The 19,685-nt window shown below is 49.1% G+C and overlaps 1 protein-coding gene across 1 annotated transcript in view; it reads right to left on the reverse strand.

Annotated features, from left to right (window-relative positions):
- Window positions 1–19,685, reverse strand: part of LOC126530302 (uncharacterized) — a 99,441-nt gene that overhangs the window by 15,798 nt on the left and 63,958 nt on the right. The gene's annotated exons all lie outside the window — the stretch shown is intronic.

A 19,685-nucleotide genomic window follows, 5' to 3' on the forward strand; every position in this document is an offset into this window, starting at 1 on the left:
AAATTCTTTGTTGTCCAGAAACTGCTGTCACCCTGTGTGGATACAAGTAATTTTTTATTTACTCCATAGTCTCTTGGTTTTCATTGCAAGGCTTCTTTACACTGGCATTTCAGCAACTGCTCGCGCACCTGCACGTGCAAGGGCACGTGGTGGTTAGTTTTTGTTTCATCTTGCGGGCTGTTTCTGTTCCTTGCACTAGTAAAAACTGATGTCTACCTGGTTTCCAATCTCTCAGAGGGTCACTGCTAGATGCTCGCACGTCTGTTGCTCATAGGGATGTGATTACACCTGTTCACAGGCTGGTACATACAAACAATGCCACCGTGTAAAAGCGATGCTGCTATGCCAGAGTTCCTTTTCTCGCGACTCGGCTCGCAAAAGCTGATCGCCCCTCGTTGGCGATTGAACAAAGGATTAATGCAATTTTATGACTTATTTGGTTTTTCCAACGGGCACACCACCATCGAGGTTTCTAGCATGCACTCACATACACGGTTCGATTTTGCAGTAGAGCTGGTTGGTCTACTGAAAGTTAGTCGAGTGCCGATTCTTTTTTAGATATAGACCACCACTCAAGTGCCATATCAGATTAGTATATCTATTTCTGTGTATGCGCTTTTTTACTGTTATTAAAAGTATTTATGGAAGTCCATCTGTATTCATGAATGAACAATGCATGTTTACCTACGGAAAATAGTTTTTTGCCAGATTATGGTCACATTTCCTTTTTTTTCCCGATTACAAACATTATGAAAGTTCCCATGCCACCTTCGATAGACACGGATATATTTCCTGAGCTCACCTTGTATTCAACTGCCACTTTGTCTTGACTCATTACGATTGATCTTGTCAACATGGTGGCAATAATTTACCCCATTTACAGCAAAGTTCATGGTAAACCTTGTTTTTAACTATGATGCAGAGTTATTTTGCAAGAACTGCCTAAAATAAAAACACATAATCTGATTACTAATGTACCAATGACAGTATCATCAATTTCAAATGACACTTTCTGGAATAGTACTGTGTCACCAAAGTGTTGGCAAAATACTCTTGGTCAATGCGACACTAAATTTACTAGAATAACTGGGGTATTAAACGTTGGCACAGTCAAAGCTACTTATATGATCTATTGGTTACAATAACCATATTCCTATGCACTTACAATTTTCCAACCCTAAATATTGAAACTGCACCCACATATAACAAACATGTTTTAAAGCGCCTTAGTGTTACAACAAACACTTCAAACACCTTGCAGTACAAATAGGATGCACACTACGTGATATACATGATGTGTATATATATATATATATATATATATATATATATATATTGTTATTACGCCCACAAAAGGCGTTACTTTGAAGCCGGGTAGAGTTAGAAGCGATGGCCTTGGTCAACTGAGCACCTGTCGAGACTCAGCCAGCCAGCCACACGTCGTCGTCCTCGTTCACTACCCTTCGGTGTCCCCACATACTGTTTGTTGAGGCGTGAACCCACTATGCACCTAAGCGCGTCACATTCGTGAACCCACTATGCACCTAAGAGCGTCACATTTCCCTCTGCGCAGACGAAGCCCGCCGGGCAAGTCAAACAGGCTGTCGAGAAATAAAGGGCTTTAAACGGGCGACATGCGAAAGTTCAGTCTTTGCTGACCGTCGGCCATTTGATGTGAGACGTGCTATGCGGTAGGTTAATTCGCTGATGCGCTCCGTAATAACATAGGGTCCAACATAGTGGGCCAGCAGTTTTTCACATAGTCCACGTTTCCTGGTTGGTTTCCAGAGCAACACTAAATCACCAGGGTCATATATCACGTGTCGGCGTCGGCGGTCGCAGCGTGCCTTCGAGCGGTCTTGTGAAACAAGAGTGCGTAACGAAGCAAGTCGTCGGGCTTCTTCAGCAAGACAGACTGTCTCTGATATACAAAGATTATCGTGGCTGGAAAACGGGAAGATAGTGTCTAGTGTATAACGAGGCGGACGAGCGTAGAGAAGAAAGAAGGGACTGTAGCCCGTAACTTCATGCTTTGAGGTGTTAAATGCGTACGTAATGAAAGGTAGCACGCTGTCCCAGTTCTTATGATCTGACTCGACATACATGGACAGCATGTTAGTAGGAGTTCTGTTCGTGCGTTCCGTAAGGCCATTTGTTTGGGGATGATACGGGGTGGAATGTCGAAACCTTGAAGCACATAGACGAAGCATCTCTTCGACCACGTCTGCAGTGAACTGCCGCCCACGATTGCTGATGATGACTCTGGGAGGTCCATGTCGGAGAATGACAAAATGCAGCAGAAAAATACACACTTCGGTTGCAGTAGCCGATGGTATTGCAGCTGTCTCACAGTAGCGTGTCAAGTGATCGGCACACACGATAATCCAGCGATTCCTATCGGATGAACGCGGGAAAGGACCGAGGAGGTCGATGCCAACTTGCTCAAAGGGAGAGCTGGGGGGTGGCACTGGATGGAGTTGACCAGGAGGAGCACTCGTCGGACGCTTATAACGTTGACACTCGCTGCAGCTGGACACATACTGGGCGGTCGTCTGGCGCATTTTAGGCCAGTAAAACCTTTCTTGGAGGCGGTAGAGAGTTCGCGCAGAACCCAAATGTCCAGATGTTGGATCGTCATGCATAGCGCGCAAGACGGAGACACGGAGACTCTCCGGGACCACCAGAAGATATCGTGGGCCTGTAGTAGAATAGTTCTTTTTGTAAAGAACCCCATCACGAACACAGAAACGAGTGGATGGTGCTGATTGCCTTGCAGTAATGAGCAGTGGTTCTAAAGTTCTGTCTTTTTGTTGCTCGACCTTGAAGGTATTTATATCAGGAAATCCCGGCTCCAGTGATGTGATATAGCAGTCGAAGTTGTCCGCGTCGCAGTCCGTCGTTGGAAGCGGCATGCGCGAGAGGTAGTCAGCGTCGGCGTGTCGGCGGCCGCTTTTATAAGAAACGGTAAAGTTATATTCCTGTAAACGGAGTGTCCAACGCGCAAGCCGGCCCGACGGATCACGGAGATTAACCAGCCAGCAGAGAGAATGATGGTCTGTCACCACAGTGAAGGGGCGCCCATACAGGTACGACCGGAAGCGCTGTACTGCGAAAATAACTGCAAGACATTCTTGCTCTGTAACGGTGTAGTTACGCTCGGACTTACTTAAAGAACGACTCGCATAGGCGACGACGTGTTCTTTGGTGTCGACGCGTTGAATAAGGACGGCGCCGATGCCAATACCGCTAGCGTCCGTATGAACTTCTGTGGGAGCCGCATGGTCGAAGTGTCGGAGAATGGGATGAGACGTCAGACGAGACTTCAGCTCACGAAAACTAGCTTCACATTCAGGAGTCCACTCAAAGGGAACGCCCTTCTGGAGGAGGCATGTCAGCGGATACGCGATGTTGGCAAATCCACGAATAAACCGGCGGAAGTACGAGCAAAGCCCTAGGAAACTGCGTAGCTCTTTTACATGGCGAGGTTGCTTGAAGGCTTCCACCGTAGCAGTCTTCGCTGGATCAGGCCGTATACCGTCCTTATCCACTAGGTGTCCCAGAACGAGTGTTTGGCGCTCTCCAAAATGACACTTCTTCGAGTTGAGCACCAAACCCGCTTTGTCCAAGCAGTCTAGCACAAGATCGAGACGTGCGTTGTGCTCACTGAACGTGCGCCCGAAAATCACTACATCATCTAGATAGCACATGTATACTTCCCACTTCAAACCACGCAGGATGTTGTCCATGAAGCGCTCGAAAGTTGCAGGCGCATTACAGAGCCCGAACGGCATCACATTAAATTCAAAAAGTCCATCTGGTGTTACAAATGCCGTTTTCTCCTTGTCTGCCTCGTGCATAGGAATCTGCCAGTACCCCGACCTCAAGTCAACAGACGAAAAGTAAGACACTGATGAGAGGCAGTCGATAGCATCATCAATACGCGGAAGAGGATATACGTCCTTTTTAGTGATGGTGTTGAGGCGGCGGTAGTCAACACAAAATCGCCATGTACCATCTTTCTTTCTAACCAGGATCACTGGCGCTGCCCACGGACTACAGGATTCTTGGATTACATTCTTATTTAGCATTTCGTGGACTTGGTCATTGATCACCTTGCGTTCCGACGGTGAGACTCTGTGTGGTTTCTGTCGCAGCGGTTGGGCAGATCCCGTATCGATGCGATGGTGTATACGAGAAGGAGGAAACAATGGTGGTCCCTCTTGCTGGAAGAAGTCAAACAGTCGGGCATGTTTTAGCAGAATATTCGCCACTTCGTGACGCTGCTTAGTGCTGAGCGACTTGTTTACCATAGTCAGAAATGAGGAGTGCGCCGCAGGGCAGACATTAGCGAAATGGCGCTCATCCGCAGAATCAAGGGCCTCTGTAAGAATGGCGAGCGATAGCACGTGATCTTCATGGTAGGCGGCAAGTTTCAGACCCTGTGGTAGTATTGCAGGTTCACTCGAACAGTTTACGGCCCATAAGTTGGTGCGTCCCTGAACAACTGACAGCGTGCAATACGGTATCAGTACATTCCTCTTGATGCAACTCAGGTGAATGGGCTCCACGGTAGCGTCAAACGTTCCGTCGGTGGTGGGGAAACAGGCGACTGAAACACACGTTGCGGATAACGGAGGCACAACTGTATCCCGGGATACACAAAGCACACTTTCACGACACGGTGGGGCTTCCATAAACGCCGCAGCAAAGCTCGTACCTACACTGATTTCACCCGTTTTGCAGTCGACGGTGGCACCACACAGTTTCAAAAAATCAAGACCCAGGATTACGTCATGCGTAGAATGAGGTAGAACAGCGAACTCCGCGTTAAATATTTGACCACCCAAGGTAACGTCTACATTACACACGCCCACAGGATACAACAACTCCCCACTCACTCCGCGAAACGTATCGGCACGGTCCCAGCGAAACATCACCTTTCGTCCTAGGAGGCTTTTAAACGCAAGACTCATCACTGAAACGGTTGCTCCCGTGTCCACTAAGGCCATGGATGAAACCCCGTCAATTAATACAAACACCTTATTCTTAAACATACAAATGGTTGGAGGTATCTCTGTCGATATCGAAGATTGTCCAGCGACCTCACCTCCAACGGCCGCGCTGGCTAGTTTTCCGGGGGTGGCGACGGGTATCGACGCCGCGGAGAGGGCGACCGGCTTACACGAGGAGCGGGTGGTGGTGTCAAGCTGCGATCGGATGCTGGAGAACGGTTCCGTAGCGGCTCCGGGTGCTGGTGAGGCAAGCTTCCTAAATATGTGTGCGAGGGCGAATATGTTTCGCCCAGAGGAGCGCGGTACCGCCTAGACATCGTCGATCGGTCGAACCTCGGTGGTTGGCGGCGATTGCAGTACCTGGCAATGTGACCCAAGTCGCCACAGCTATAGCACACAGGTAAACGACGATCGATGAACTGCCCTTCGAAGCGCTCAGCCGTGGGGGGTCGTATAGCAGAGCGGAGCGGCTGAGCCTGCTGCACAGGAGGAACGGTCGGTCGGCGTGCAAACCTGCTGGGGCGAGGGTGTTCTGCTGGTCGGTGTTCGGGCGTAAATGTGTCCTCACGTGGCCATGGAGCACCTCTGTGGTTGATGTCTGTGACACATACCGCCGGTTGCCAGGAAGCGCAGGGTGCGGTAGGCGCCATGTGTTGCGGGTAATAAGCGTCAGGTTGTCGTATGACGTCGCGCGCAAGTTCCTGGTGCCGCAGCAGTTCTTCACGCACGATCTGCCGTATAGTAGACGAAAGATCGGCAGACGGGCTCTCATCGACGCTGGCAATGGTTGTCACATTCGCCAGGCGTCCAAACTTTGGCACAATGCGACGTGTTTTCAACGTCTCAAACGTACGGCAATGACGCACGACATCTGAGACAGAATCAACGTGTTCCCGACTTATGAGGAAATTGTACACATCTTCTGCAATTCCTTTGAGGAGATGTCCGACTCGGTCTTCCTCGGACATCTGCGGATTTACGATTTTGCACAGCTTGAGGATTTCCTCTATGTATATAGTGCATGTTTCTCCAGGAGCTTGAGCTCTTTGAGCAAGTGTTCTCTCGGCGCGTTTCTGTTTGGCGTGGGTGTCGCCAAAACACTTCTTAATTTCCTCAACAAAGTGCTCCCACGTTGTTAGGGAGTCTTCGTTGTTTTCATACCACATCAACGCTGTCTCACTCAGAAAGAGTGCAACATATTCAAGCTGAGTGACAGAATCCCAACGGTTGTAGCGGCTCACCCATGCGTAGTGCATCAGCCACTCGTCGACGTCTTCGCCCACTTTTCCCGCGAACGAGCGTGGTTCCATGTAGTGCCGCAAAGGTCCAACTGGCGCTGACCTTTGAGAAGGTGAAACTATAGCTGGCATTTGTCCACCTCCGTCCTGAGCCATAGGGAAGGTCGTTGGCAAGAGACCGGCAAGACGACGGCTCCGGCGAAGTTCTAGATGTTGAGACTCCGTGGTACGTTCTGTCGTACCCCGCACCTCCACCACTCTGTTACGCCCACAAAAGGCGTTACTTTGAAACCGGGTAGAGTTAGAAGCGATGGCCTTGGTCAACTGAGCGCCTGTCGAGACTCAGCCAGCCAGCCACACGTCGTCGTCCTCGTTCACTACCCTTCGGTGCCCCCACATACTGTTTGTTGAGGCGTGAACCCACTATGCACCTAAGAGCGTCACAATATATATATATAGTAAAACCTTGTTATAACAAACTTATGGATATAACAAAGCAATCGTGATTCCCCTTGAAATTGCAATAGATGCCTATGTAGTGTAAACCCCATTTTAACGAAGCTAAAATTTCCTTGCAATGGGTATAGTAACAAGCTTTTTTTTGGAGTGCAGCTCTTTGATGCCCGTTCCTGCGTTTCACGGCGCCGTCGTGCATTGCCATAACCAGCTCCGTAACCGGGGCCAGCACGCTGCTCTAGCTGCGCGCACTCCTGGCGCCATCTCTCGCGTACAGCGCGAGCCTTGCTCTCTTCGCTCCTCCTCCAATGCCACCCATATGCGGCAGCAATCAGAGCGCTCTTGCGGTGGTGGCTGATCTCAATGATGTGCTGCTGCTCTAGCCAAAACACATAGCCACCGCCATTTGCCACTGCGCGTACGCCTTCCCCCCTCCTCTCCGTGGCGGCGACTGCGCGAGAGCATGCGGTGTTCATCGGTTTACAAAGCGCCGGCTCGGTATCAGTGGATCACAGCGCGCGCTTCCCAAGCCGAAACGTAAAGCCACCTTCAGTTGACTCCCTAGCAGCGTCAGCGAGTCACTGCCATCTCTTTGCCGTGCAATGTTCCTATGTGCCTACACACTGCCTCCTGCAACCTCCCAATAAGCGAGGCAGCTGCATCAAGCTACGCTCCGTTTGCAGCGGCTGGTGCGAAATGTTCCGCACCAGACAGACTGTCCGAGGCTCACAGGCAGTTTATATCATAATATAATCCGTCTGCCTATACGAGTAGCTTATTCTCAGCCAGTTTTTTCTGAGCCATGAGTGAGGCAACCGATGGAGGCCCTTCGTCTGCCGCTACTGCTAAACAAGCTGCCCGAGCAGAGGCCCAGCGCCATCGCCGCCAGAATCCAGAGGTGCGCTATGCTGAACCAGGCATTGGTACAGCAAGTCTAGCATATATCCATCTATTTCTTTGACCACAAAGCTACCTTCACGACAATCAAGAACTGGGAGTGGAGTGTCTCTTGAAGAAGCGAAGAATAAAAAGTTGTAACTGTACATGCATGTCTTGCTCAAATTATTTGCCTCAGTATATAGAAAAGCCGTAACAGCTGAACAGCGGGGCTCAAATTTTCCATTGGGAAGCAACGTAATCGTCTATAATTTTCTTTTCCACAACAACCATTTACTGACCATTTTGGTAGCCATCAGGTCAATGTCGCAACGTTCGCGTCTCCCGTGCGCGTCTCCTTGCCTCCCCTTTCCCATCGAACTGGTGAACCCGCCCGCTCTTCAGCTGCGCGAGTGGGTGGCGCCGACTGTGCTTTTGTTGTTGCTTGTCATCTCCGTGTGCATCAACGATATCAGTGTTTCTATTGGTTAGTTCATGCAAGTTCTCGTCGCGAGATGGATGACGGCAAACTGAAGTGCAAAACGATATCAGTCGAGCAGAAGGTGGCTATGCTGAAAGCCGTCGAGTCTGGCGTGAAGAAAAAAAAAGTGGCCGAAGATTTCGGCACAGCGTTGACCATGCTGTCAACTATTTTGTGCAGCAAAGAAGCTGTCACTAGTGCTGTCGTAATTGATGTTTAGGTGACAGAAAGAAGCTGTGAGCCCCCGCTTTCAACGCTTTAGTGAAGGCGGTCTTCAAGTGGTTTTTGGACGCAAGAGCACACGGCACTATTGTGAGTGGGGAACTGTTGTAGTGCAAAGAGAGGGACTTTGCGTGCATCATGAAGCACGACAATTTTGTGGTGAATGTCGGCTGGCTGCAGCGCTTCAAGGAGCGCCACGACATAGTCGGCAGGGCTGTCAACGGGGAGCGCAGTCTGTCGAGCACGAAACTGCAGTGGCGTGGGTGGAGACAAACGTTGGACAGCTGTTAGAAAAATACAGTCCCAAGAATTTGCTCAACGTGGATGAGATAGCCCTGTTCAACCAAATGCTGCCACAAAAAACCTTGGCCCTCAAAGGTGAACGCTGCCAGGGCGGTAAGCAGAGCAAGGTCCGCATAACCGTGGTGCTTTGTGCCAACATGGATGGGTCAGAAAAGGTGCCAGCCCTCGTGGTCAGCAAAAGTGTGTCACCACGATGCTTCAAAGGCAAACGAAAGCTCCAAGTGAGTCATGTGTCAAACCATAAGGCTTGATGACGAGAGAAATTTTCGCACAATGACTGCGGGAGTGGAACGAGCAGCTGGACAAGCTGAACCAGAAGATATGCCTCATACTGGACAACTGCGAGGCCCACCATATTGCCGCTGTGCTCAAAAACATCGAGCTATGCATCTTGCCGCCAAACTGCACTGTAGTTGTGCAACCCCTCGACCGAGGAGTTATCATGAACTTTAAGTCAGGCTATCGCAAGTGTGTGATCGACCGGATTCTGCTCAATATGAGCATGAAGCGCGAGTCCACGATCGACTTATACATGGCGATCGAGATGCTACAGGTTGCTTGGATGGCTGTACCGGCAAGCACGATCGTGAACTGCTTCTGGCATGCCTCATTTGGAGTCAGTAGCGGCAGTTACAGCAAAGATCTCGGTGCTGCCACCAATGAGGGTGCCGTGGGCGACCAAGCCCTAGGGTCGCGGGACACCCTCCTTGACACCGGCATTGTGCCCGACTGTTGACACCTTCTGCACGTACGTCAGTGCCGATGCTGACGCGGTGACAACGGAAGAGCTAACGGAGGCGGAAATTGTGGGCGCGGTGATGGGAGTGCCTAATCCACTTTCATTTCCATTAATTTATTGTTTCTTTATTTAATTTATCAAGCACAAGTAATTTCCCCTATGTTGTCCTTGGTGCCAGTGTTTGTTGGCTTCTTATGGTATCACTAATAAAAATCGGGCCCCTCGGTTAACCCCCTTTCTTCTTGTTGAGGGCCTCAAATCTGGCAACATTGATGCCTTCAGGTAGCATGTGTGGGTTTATTGACCGGTTGCCTTCACCCAAAAAGATCACGTTCTCATGACGCCTGTGGCAGATAGGATGTTCCACGTCCACTGCCAAGGTCTGTGAGTGGCGGTGCTGGCTAACACTCCTAGGGTTCTACTAGGAGACATAAATACCCAAGAAAGTGGATAGGGAAACGGCATTGTGGTAGCTCAATCGGTAGAGCATTGCACGCGAAATGCGAAGGTTGTGGGATCGTTCCCCACCTGCGGCAAGTTGTTTTTTCATCCACTTTCGTTTCCCATTAATTTATCATTTTTTTATTTCATTTACCAAGCACAAGTAATTTCCCCTATGTTGTCCTTGGTGTCACTGTTTGTTGGCTTCTTATGATGTGTCTGTGAGTGTGAGTTGTCAGCCAGCAACACAATCAAGTAACCTTGATTAATAAAGGAAAAATCAGACATCCATCCATTCGTAGCAAGTGCTACAAAGGAACCCATACGGGTTCCTCAAAACACAATCAAGTAACCTTGATTAATAAAGGAAAAATCAGACGTCCACCCGTTCGTAGCAAGTGCTACAAAGGAAACCCATACGGGTTCCTCAAAAGAAAAGCCTCGCAGTTGAAGAAAAATTCATCTTAGTCCGGGAATCGAACCCGAGACCACCACTTTTCTGGGGAAGCCACTCTACCATCTGAACTAACCAGGCGGCTAGCAGATGGCAGGGCGAAGTCGGATTTGTCAACAACTCGAAGCAAAGGCAAGAGTTCGACGTAACTGTTCTGCAGGAACCCACAAGGTGGAGAGAAGTAATTAATAAAGGGAAAATAAGACATCCACCCATTTGTAGCAAGTGCTACTAAGGAAACGCATCTGGGTTTCTCAAAAGAAAAGCTTCGCAGTTGAAGAAAAATTCATCCTGGTCCGGGACTCGAACCCGGGAGCATAGGTTTTCCGGGGCAGCCGCTCTACCATCAGAGCTAACCAGGCGGCTAGCAGATGGCAGGACGAAGTCGAATTTCCTTCTGTCTGATTTTCCCTTTATTAATTACTTCTCTCCACCTTGCGGGTTTCCGCAGAACTACAGTCAAACCTCGATATATCGAACACGGATATATCGAATTATTGCGTACAGTCAAACCCGGCTATATCGAACTCGCAAAAAAACGCCTATCAGTTCGATATAGAGCATAATTCGATATAAGCCTGCTAAATAATTGGATGTCATAAAAGCACATGTCATTTATAAAATCACTTTATTAACGAAACTAGCTTAGTTTGGCATAAATTAGTCCTGCATTTTCTTCTGCTTGGGCAATATTCGCTGCCTGCGACGCACGCACTTCCCCACGTTGTCTAAGGAGTCTGAGCAGCTGAGGCCGCAACCTTCCGCATTTGCGCAGAAGCGCCGGACTAATGCGAGTGCACCAATCACTTCGGAGGACGTGGGCAAAGGACCGTAGTTGCTTTCCTCAATGTGCCTACTTTCATTTGTGCTCGGTACGATGTCGGCGATGTAGTCTTCGTTTCCGGGCTCTACCGTGGTCGCGACACCATCATCTGCACTCACAAACTCGTCCACCGTTGATTCGAATGCCCCGAAAATTTTGACAGCACGCTCCAAACTTCGGCAACACCGGCAACGGCTTCGTCGCATTCATCAGAATTTACAGTCCTCACCGAGCACGCGGAAACCGGCACGTATGAAGAACCCCTCGTACACGGCCGTGCGTACGCGTCGGGCGCCATGGGCACCGGGTTGCGAGTCTGGCCACTTTAGCCCTAATCGTGCCGAGAGTGCTCCTCGGAATCTTGCACGCTGCGGGGACATCCAACTTCTCATCGCGTTCGACGCGATTTATGATTTCGAGCTTCACGACGAAAGGCGAATTCTGCCGCTTCATCACGGCAACACTGCGGGAGAAGGCCCACAAGGCGCAAACACGATAAACCAGAGAAGCAGCCAGAGAACTCGCACTTTCGCCATCTTGCACGAAGAGAGCACAAGAGCCTCTGATTGGCTGTCTGAGCAAGCGCTGTAGGCGGGCCAGGATCATTTTTTTGCTGGGGAGTGTCGCTAGATAGTGATCTAAAGAAAGGAAGGACGCTTGATTCTGCAACCCGTGAGGGAGCACGGCGAAGCGTCGTCAGGGGAGAGGGGGTGGCAGGTGAAAGATGATAGAGAAAGAGGGAGGATGTGGCCTAATAGACTCCACTATGCGCGACAGGGGGAGTGTCGACGGCTCGCCCGAACAGCCCGAGGCAGCGCGGTCACGGTAGGGAGAGCGGTTGGATGGAGTCGCGCCGCCGGGTTTCCCCGCTACCGCGAGGGAAAGCCAACTTCTGGGGGCACTTTTCCGCCGCTTGACGTTCGATATATCGGGAGTCACTGCAATTTTTGTTCGATGTAAGCGTAATTTTTGCTATATATACTCGTAACTATACCGTGACCAGAAATTGTTCGATATATAGAATAATTCGATGTAAACGGGTTCGATATAGTCGGGTTCGACTGTATATCTATTTCTGTGTATGCGCTTTTTTACTGTTATTAAAAGTATTTATGGAAGTCCATCCGTATTCATGAATGAACAATGCATGTTTACCTACGGAAAATAGTTTTTTGCCAGATTATGGTCACATTTTCTTTTTTTTCCCGATTACAAACATTATGAAAGTTCCCATGCCACCTTTGATAGACACGGATATATTTCCTGAGCTCGCCTTGTATTCAACTGCCACTTTGTCTTGACTCATTACGATTGGTCTTGTCAACATGGTTGCAATAATTTACCCCATTTACAGCAAAGTTCATGGTAAACCTTGTTTTTAACTATGATGCAGAGTTATTTTGCAAGGACTGCCTAAAATAAAAACACATAATCTGATTACTAATTTACCAATGACAGTATCATCAATTTCAAGTGACCCTTTCTGGAATAGTACTGTGTCACCAAAGTGTTAGCAAAGTACTCTTGGTCAATGCGACACTAAATTTACTAGAATAACTGGGGTATTAAACGTCGGCACAGTCAAACCTACTTATATGATCTATTGGTTAAAATAACCATATTCCTATGCACTTACAATTTTCCAACCCCAAATATTGAAACTGCACCCACATATAACAAACATTTTTTAAAGTGCCTTAGTGTTACAACGAACACTTCGAACACCTTGCAGTACAAATAGGATGCACACTAAGTGATATAGATTATATATATATATATATATAGTAAAACCTCGTTATAACGAAAAGGGATATAACAAACTTATGGATATAACAAAGCAATCGTGATTCCCCTTGAAATTCCAATAGATGCCTATGTACTGAAAACCTCATTTTAACGAAGCTAAAATTTCCTCGCAATGGGTATAACAAACTTTTTTTTAGAGCGCAGCTCTTTGATGCCCCTTCCTGCGTTTCGCGGCGCCGTCGTGCCTTGCCATAACCAGCTCCGTAGCCGGGGCCAGCGCGCTGCTCTAGCTGCACGCGCTCCTGGTACCATCTCTCGCGTACAGCGCGAGCCTTGCTCTCTTCGCTCCTCCTCCAATGCCACCCATATGCGGCGGCAATCAAAGCGCTGACGCGGTGGCGGCTGATCTCGATGATGTGCAGCTGCTCTAGCCAAAACGCATAGCCACCGCCATTTGCCACTGCGCGTACGCCTTCCCCCCCTCCTCTCCGTGGCAGCGACTGCGCGAGAGCATGCGATGTTCACCGGTTGACAAAGCGCCGGCTCGGTATCAGTGGATCACAGCGCGCGCTTCTCAAGCCGAAACGCAAAGCCACCTTCAGTTGACTTGCTAGCAGCGTCAGCGAGTCACTGCCATCTCTTTGCCGTGCAATATTCCTATGTGCTTACGCGTTGCCTCCCGCAACCTCCCGATAAGCGAGGCAGCTGCGGCAAGCTACGCTCTGTTTGCAGTGGCTGGTGTGAAATGTTACGCACCAGACGGACTGTCCGAGGCTCACAGGCAGTTTATATCATAATATAATCCATCTGCCTATATGAGTAGTTTATTCTCAGCCAGTTTTTTCTGAGCCATGAGTGAGGCAACCGATGGTGGTCCTTCATCTGCCGCTGCTGCTAAACAAGCTGCCCGAGCAGAGGCCCAGCGCCATCACCGCCAGAATCCAGAGGTGCGCTACGCTGAACCAGACATTGGTACAGCAAGTCTAGCATATATCCATCTATTTCTCCGACCACAAAGCTACCTTCACAACAATCAAGAACTGGGGGTAGAACTGGGAGTGGAGTGTCTCTTGAAGAAGCGAAGAATAAAAAGTTGTAACTGTACATACATGTTTTGCTCAAATTATTTGCCTCAGTATATAGAAAAGCCGTAACAGCTGAACAGCGGTGCTCAAATTTCACATTCGGAAGCAGCGTAATCGTCTATAATTTTTTTCTTTTTCCACAACAAGCATTTACTGACCGTTTTGGTAGCCATCAGGTCAATGTCTTATAGCGCGCAACGTTCGCATCTCCCATGCGCGTCTTCTGGCCTCCCCTTTCCCATGGAACTGGTGGACCCGCCCGCTCTTCAGCTGCGTGAGTGGGTGACGCCGACTGTGCTTTCGTTGTTGCTTGTCACCTCCGTGCGCATTAACGATCTCAGTGTTTCTATTGGTTAGTTCGTGCGAGTTCCCGTCGCGAGATGGATGACGGCAAATGGGAGTGCAAAACGATATCAATCGAGCAGAAGGTGGCTATGCTGAAAGCCGTTGAGTCCGGCGTGAAGAAAAAAAAGTGGCCGAAGATTTCGGCACAGCATTGACCGTGCTATCAACTATTTTGTGCAGCAAAGAAGCTGTCACCAGTGCTGTCGTAATTGATGTTTAGGTGACAGAAAGAAGCTGTGAGCCTCCGCTTTCAAAGCTTTAGTGAAGGCAGTCTTCAAGTGGTTTTTTGGACGCAAGAGCATGCGGCACTATTGTGAGTGGGGAACTGTTGTAGTACAAAGCGAGGGACTTGGCGTGCGTCATGAAGCATGATGATTTTGTGGTGAGTGTCGGCTGGCTGCAGCATTTCAAGGAGTGCCACAGCATAGCACGAAGCTGCAGTGGCGCAGGTGGAGACAAACGTTGGACAGCTGTTAGAAAAATACAGTCCCAAAGATTTGTTCAAGGCGGATGAGATAGCCCTGTTCAACCAAATGCTGCCACAAAAACCTTGGCCCACAAAGGTGAACGCTGCCAGGGCGGTAAGCAGAGCAAGGTCCGCATAACCGTGGTGCTTTGTGCCAACATGGATGGGTCAGAAAACGTGCCGGCCCTCGTGGTCAGCAAAAGTGTGTCACCACGATGCTTCAAAGGCAAACGAAAGCTCCAAGTGAGTCATGTGTCAAACCGTAAGGCTTGATGACGAGAGAAATTTTCGCACGACTGCGGGAGTGGAACGAGCAGCTGGGCAAGCTGAACCAGAAGATATGCCTCGTACTGGACAACTGCGCGGCCCAGCACATCGAGCTATGCATCTTGCCGCCAAACTGCACTGTAGTTGTGCAACCCCTCGACCAAGGAGTTATCATGAACTTTAAGTCAGGCTATCGCAAGTGTGTGATCGACTGGATTCTGCTCAATATGAGCATGAAGCGCAAGTCCACGATCGACTTGTACATGGCGATCGAGATGCTACAGGGTGCTTGGATGGCTGTACCGGCAAGCACGATCGCCAACTGCTTCTGGCATGCCTCATTTGGGGTCAGTAGCGGCGGTTACAGCAAAGATCTCGGTGCTGCCACCAATGAGGGTGCCGTGGGCGACCAAGCCCTAGGGTCGCGGGACACTCTCCTTGACACCGGCATTGTGCCCAACTGTGACACCTTCTGCATGTACGTCAGTGCCGATGCTGACGCGGTGACAACGCAAGAGCTAACGGAGGCGGAAATTGTGCGCGCGGTGATGGGAGTGCCTAATCCACTTTCATTTCCATTAATTTATTGTTTCTTTATTTCATTTATCAATCACAAGTAATTCCCCCTATGTTGTCCTTGGTGTCAGTGTTTGTTGGCTTCTTATGATATCACTAATAAAAATCGGGCCCCTCAGTTAACCCCCTTTCTTCTTGTTGAGGGCCTCAAATCTGGCAACATTGAAGCCTTCAGGTAGCATGTGTGGTTTTATTGACCGGTTGCCTTCACCCAAAAAGATCACGTTCTCATGATGCCTGTGGCAGATAGGATGTTCCACGTCCACCGCCAAGGTCTGTGAGTGGCAGCGCTGGCTAACACTCCTAGGGTTCTACTAGGAGACATATATACCCAAGAAAGTGGATGGGGAAACGGCACTGTGGTAGCTCAATCAGTAGAGCATCGCACGCGAAATGCGAAGGTTGTGGGATCGTTCCCCACCTGCGGCAAGTTGTTTTTTCATCCACTTTCGTTTCCCATTAATTTATAGTTTCTTTATTTCATTTATCAAGCACAAGTAATTTCCCCTATGTTGTCCTCGGTGTCACTGTTTGTTGGCTTCTTATGATGGGTCTGTGAGTGTGAGTTGTCAGCCAGCAACACAATCAAGTAACCTTGATTAATAAAGGGAAAATCAGACATCCACCCGTTCGTAGCAAGTGCTACAAAGGAAAAACATACGGATTCCTCAAAAGAAAAGCCTCGCAGTTGAAGAAAAATTCATCCTGGTCCGGGAATCGAACCCGGGACCACCGCTTTTCTGGGGCAGCCACTCTACCATATGAACTAACCAGGCGGCTATCAGATGGCAGGGCAAAGTCGGATTTGTCAACAACTCGAAGCAAAGGCAACAAGTTCGACGTAACAGTTCTGCAGGAACCCACAAGGTGGAGAGAAGTAATTAATAAAGGGAAAATAAGACATCCACCCATTTGTAGCAAGTGCTACTAAGGAAACGCATCTGGGTTTCTCAAAAGAAAAGCTCCGCAGTTGAAGAAAAATTCATCCTGGTCCGGGACTCGAACCCGGGAGCACAGGTTTTCCGGGGCAGCCGCTCTACCATCTGAGCTAACCAGGCGGCTAGCAGATGGCAGGACGAAGTCGAATTTCCTTCTGTCTGATTTTCCCTTTATTAATTACTTCTCTCCACCTTGCGGGTTTCCGCAGAACTATTACTTCAAAATCAAGTAATCATGGCGTCGGTCTTCGTAGTCGTCTTCAATATGCCATGGAAAAGCACAGGAGCATGTCTGCTTCACTAAAAGCGTTACAAAAGTTTCATAGGCTCTGTTGTGATGCGCGTAGGCAGCACACACTACCGGTGGCTCGTAGCAATGCATGTTCCTGTTTGCTCCGGCGAGCTGATTGGAGGCGCAACGGGAGATGGCACACCAACATGGCTGCATTCCCGGCTTCAGAAATGTGACGTCAAGGCATCTCCATTTTTGTTTCTTTCCTCCACGGGATATCTGAATCAAGCAGCACTTGACCACCCAAACATTGGACATGAGACAGTTTTACAATAGCATTCTCAAGCAAATGGAAAGAACTCACAGAAGTAAAGAAATACGGTGATGCTACTGGCGCATGCCATTTTGGTGCACCTTTTGGAGCAGCCAAAAATGCATTTGGAGCAGTACAATGGACTTCCACAGCAGGTTCATGCAAGCGATTGCAAACTATATTATATGGAGCTTTTACAGTGGCCAAGCCATATGAAAGCAGTAAGTAGTCACTGGTTCATAACATCAATTCAAACTAAATTAAGGAAAGTAAATCACCAACTAAGTTTTCAGACCTGGTCGTTTATTTCAATTTCCGTGCGGCACTACCGCCAATTCAACAGAACTAATGTAGAATGATGACTAAAGTTTCGGATGCCTTACAGTGTCTCATTCCATTTGTCAGACTGATCCATGATCCGTGGTTCAAAAAACATGGCTGTGAACCAAGTTGCCCAAGCCATTCAAATATTTGCCTATCATGCCCTCACTTTCGTTGTGGAAGTGGTTCCTCCACTTTAAACATGCCAAACAGCCACTACGATGCGTTACGTTGACTTGGCACGAGACCGTAACTTTGGTCGGCTACGCCTGTCAAGGTGCTCTGTCACCAGCATCGGTGCCGTCACGGGAAGCTCGCCCTTGATACACCTGTACCCACAGAGGAGTGGGCATGCGATCAAGCGCACAGGCTCAACTGGCAGCAGCATGCGTGAAGCGGAGTTTGGTTTCTCGGGCAATCAGCCGCAGCAACTACTGTGAACGCTTACCAAGTTTATGTGTGTGCGTACCGGCAGAAACAGAGGAAGCTAACATGGGGGGTGTAATGCCTAAAAGCTCCGAAGCAAATCTGTGGGACGCTGCTTAAACCGACAACAATCAAGACGGCATGCGCAATATCTGCACTTCACAATGACAGACATCCCGACAGGCGCACACAAACTGAACAGTCAAAGCCGCCAAAGAGTTACAATACGCACACATTCAGAGCTGAGGGTGTGCCGCTGACAAGCAACCGAGCAAAGGCTTGTCCGTCACCCGCGTGCCCGCATCACGCTGCCACCACATTTTTCTTTTCTTTTCATTCTTTGTTAGTTCACTCTGCATGTCGTCGTCCTCTTCTGCATCGCCCTCATCGCTATTCCCTCCCATAGGCTGGCGCACCTCATTGAGATGCACGCTCACTACATTGCCTGTGTGCAGGATTTTCCCATGGAATCCACATTATAACCGGTATTTTGTACCGCACACTGATCTACAAGCCGTGTGCGTATACATGGAGTTCTATGGGAAGATAAACGGGAGTCAGAAGAGGACGCGTTATAGCCGGTTAGGCACTATAAGTGGTTACGTTACAAGTGGTCTAAGCTGTATGTATCTTTATGTTATACAGTAAAACCTCGTTAAACCATACCCGCTTAAACAGTAGTTTCGGTTTAAAAGTAGTAAAGTCAATTCGCCGACTCAGCGGCCATTGAACATAATGTATTTTGTATCCGCATAAACCGTACCAGCTTATTGCGTACGCATCGGTTAAAACGTAGCGTTTCCACTTTTCGTCGCGCAAACACGGCGGTGCGTCGTCTCCACCGGGCGGTCCGGCAGAACAACAAGCCTCAGAGATCGGTACAACGGCCTCCAAGCGCCCTGTGCGTTTGCACGTGAAGCCGCATCAACATCAACATCATTTCGACGCCGTGCCAGAAAGCGAGAGAGCGTTATGGCGTCGTGCAAGCGAGGACTGCCGTCATGCCAAAGCTCGGATAAAAAAAAAAGACGCCGGGTGCTCAGCATAGAAGAAAAATTAGACATCGTCCGTGCTATCGAATGTGACACGAAGAAGTCGGCGCTGGCCCGCGACATGGATCTGCTGTTGACTACAGTGTGTGGCATTTGGAATGCGAAGTTGCTCGGCAGCGCTGCTGCGACCGCGGAGAGATGTCGGCTACGAGGTTCGACTTTTCGCCATCGTTGCCTCTGTTGTTGCCGAAGTGTCGACTAGCGACAGTGATGAGGACGACACGGAAAGCGACAGCACGGGCGATTCAGGCCGGACAGTGGCAGAAGCTGCGCATTACGTCAGCCTCGTGAATGCAATCGTCGCAACGAGAACAGGGGCGCGATAACGTAACTATTCCAAACGAAAAGTTTTCCGAACTCCGGCACCTCGGCAATAAAAAAGGCGCCCCGGAACTTATGCAGCACCAGTGCGCGTGTGCACGGAGAATACGTAACGCCAACGAGGAATCTGCCGTGCGAGTGTTTGCCGAGAGGAGGGGGGCTGGCTGAGAAGCTGGCACGCAGCTTGAGTAAGTTTGAGGCTACTGTCGTCGTGCTAGGCTGCCGCGGCATCAAACGAAAATAACACTTATGTCGCGCGAAGTGAATAAATACTGCATGTTTTTTCCCCTTTCATCGCACTCTCTCTGAGTTCCGTTTTCTACAGGTAAGTGGGCGATCTCATGCTATTTCGGTTAAACAGTACTACTGTTTAGTACGTACTTTTTCCGAGCTCCGGCCGACTACGGTTTAACGAGGTTTCACTGTACTGTCTAAGGAAACAAACGAATGAACATTAAAAACCTGAGTAATCAATCCAAAGACAACATCATTTTGTTTCGTTAATGAAGAATGCTTCCTTTCCAAGATATTCATATTCAAATTTGACACTCA

This window comes from Dermacentor andersoni, chromosome 5, assembly GCF_023375885.2.
Source record: "Dermacentor andersoni chromosome 5, qqDerAnde1_hic_scaffold, whole genome shotgun sequence".
NCBI lineage: Eukaryota > Metazoa > Arthropoda > Arachnida > Ixodida > Ixodidae > Dermacentor > Dermacentor andersoni.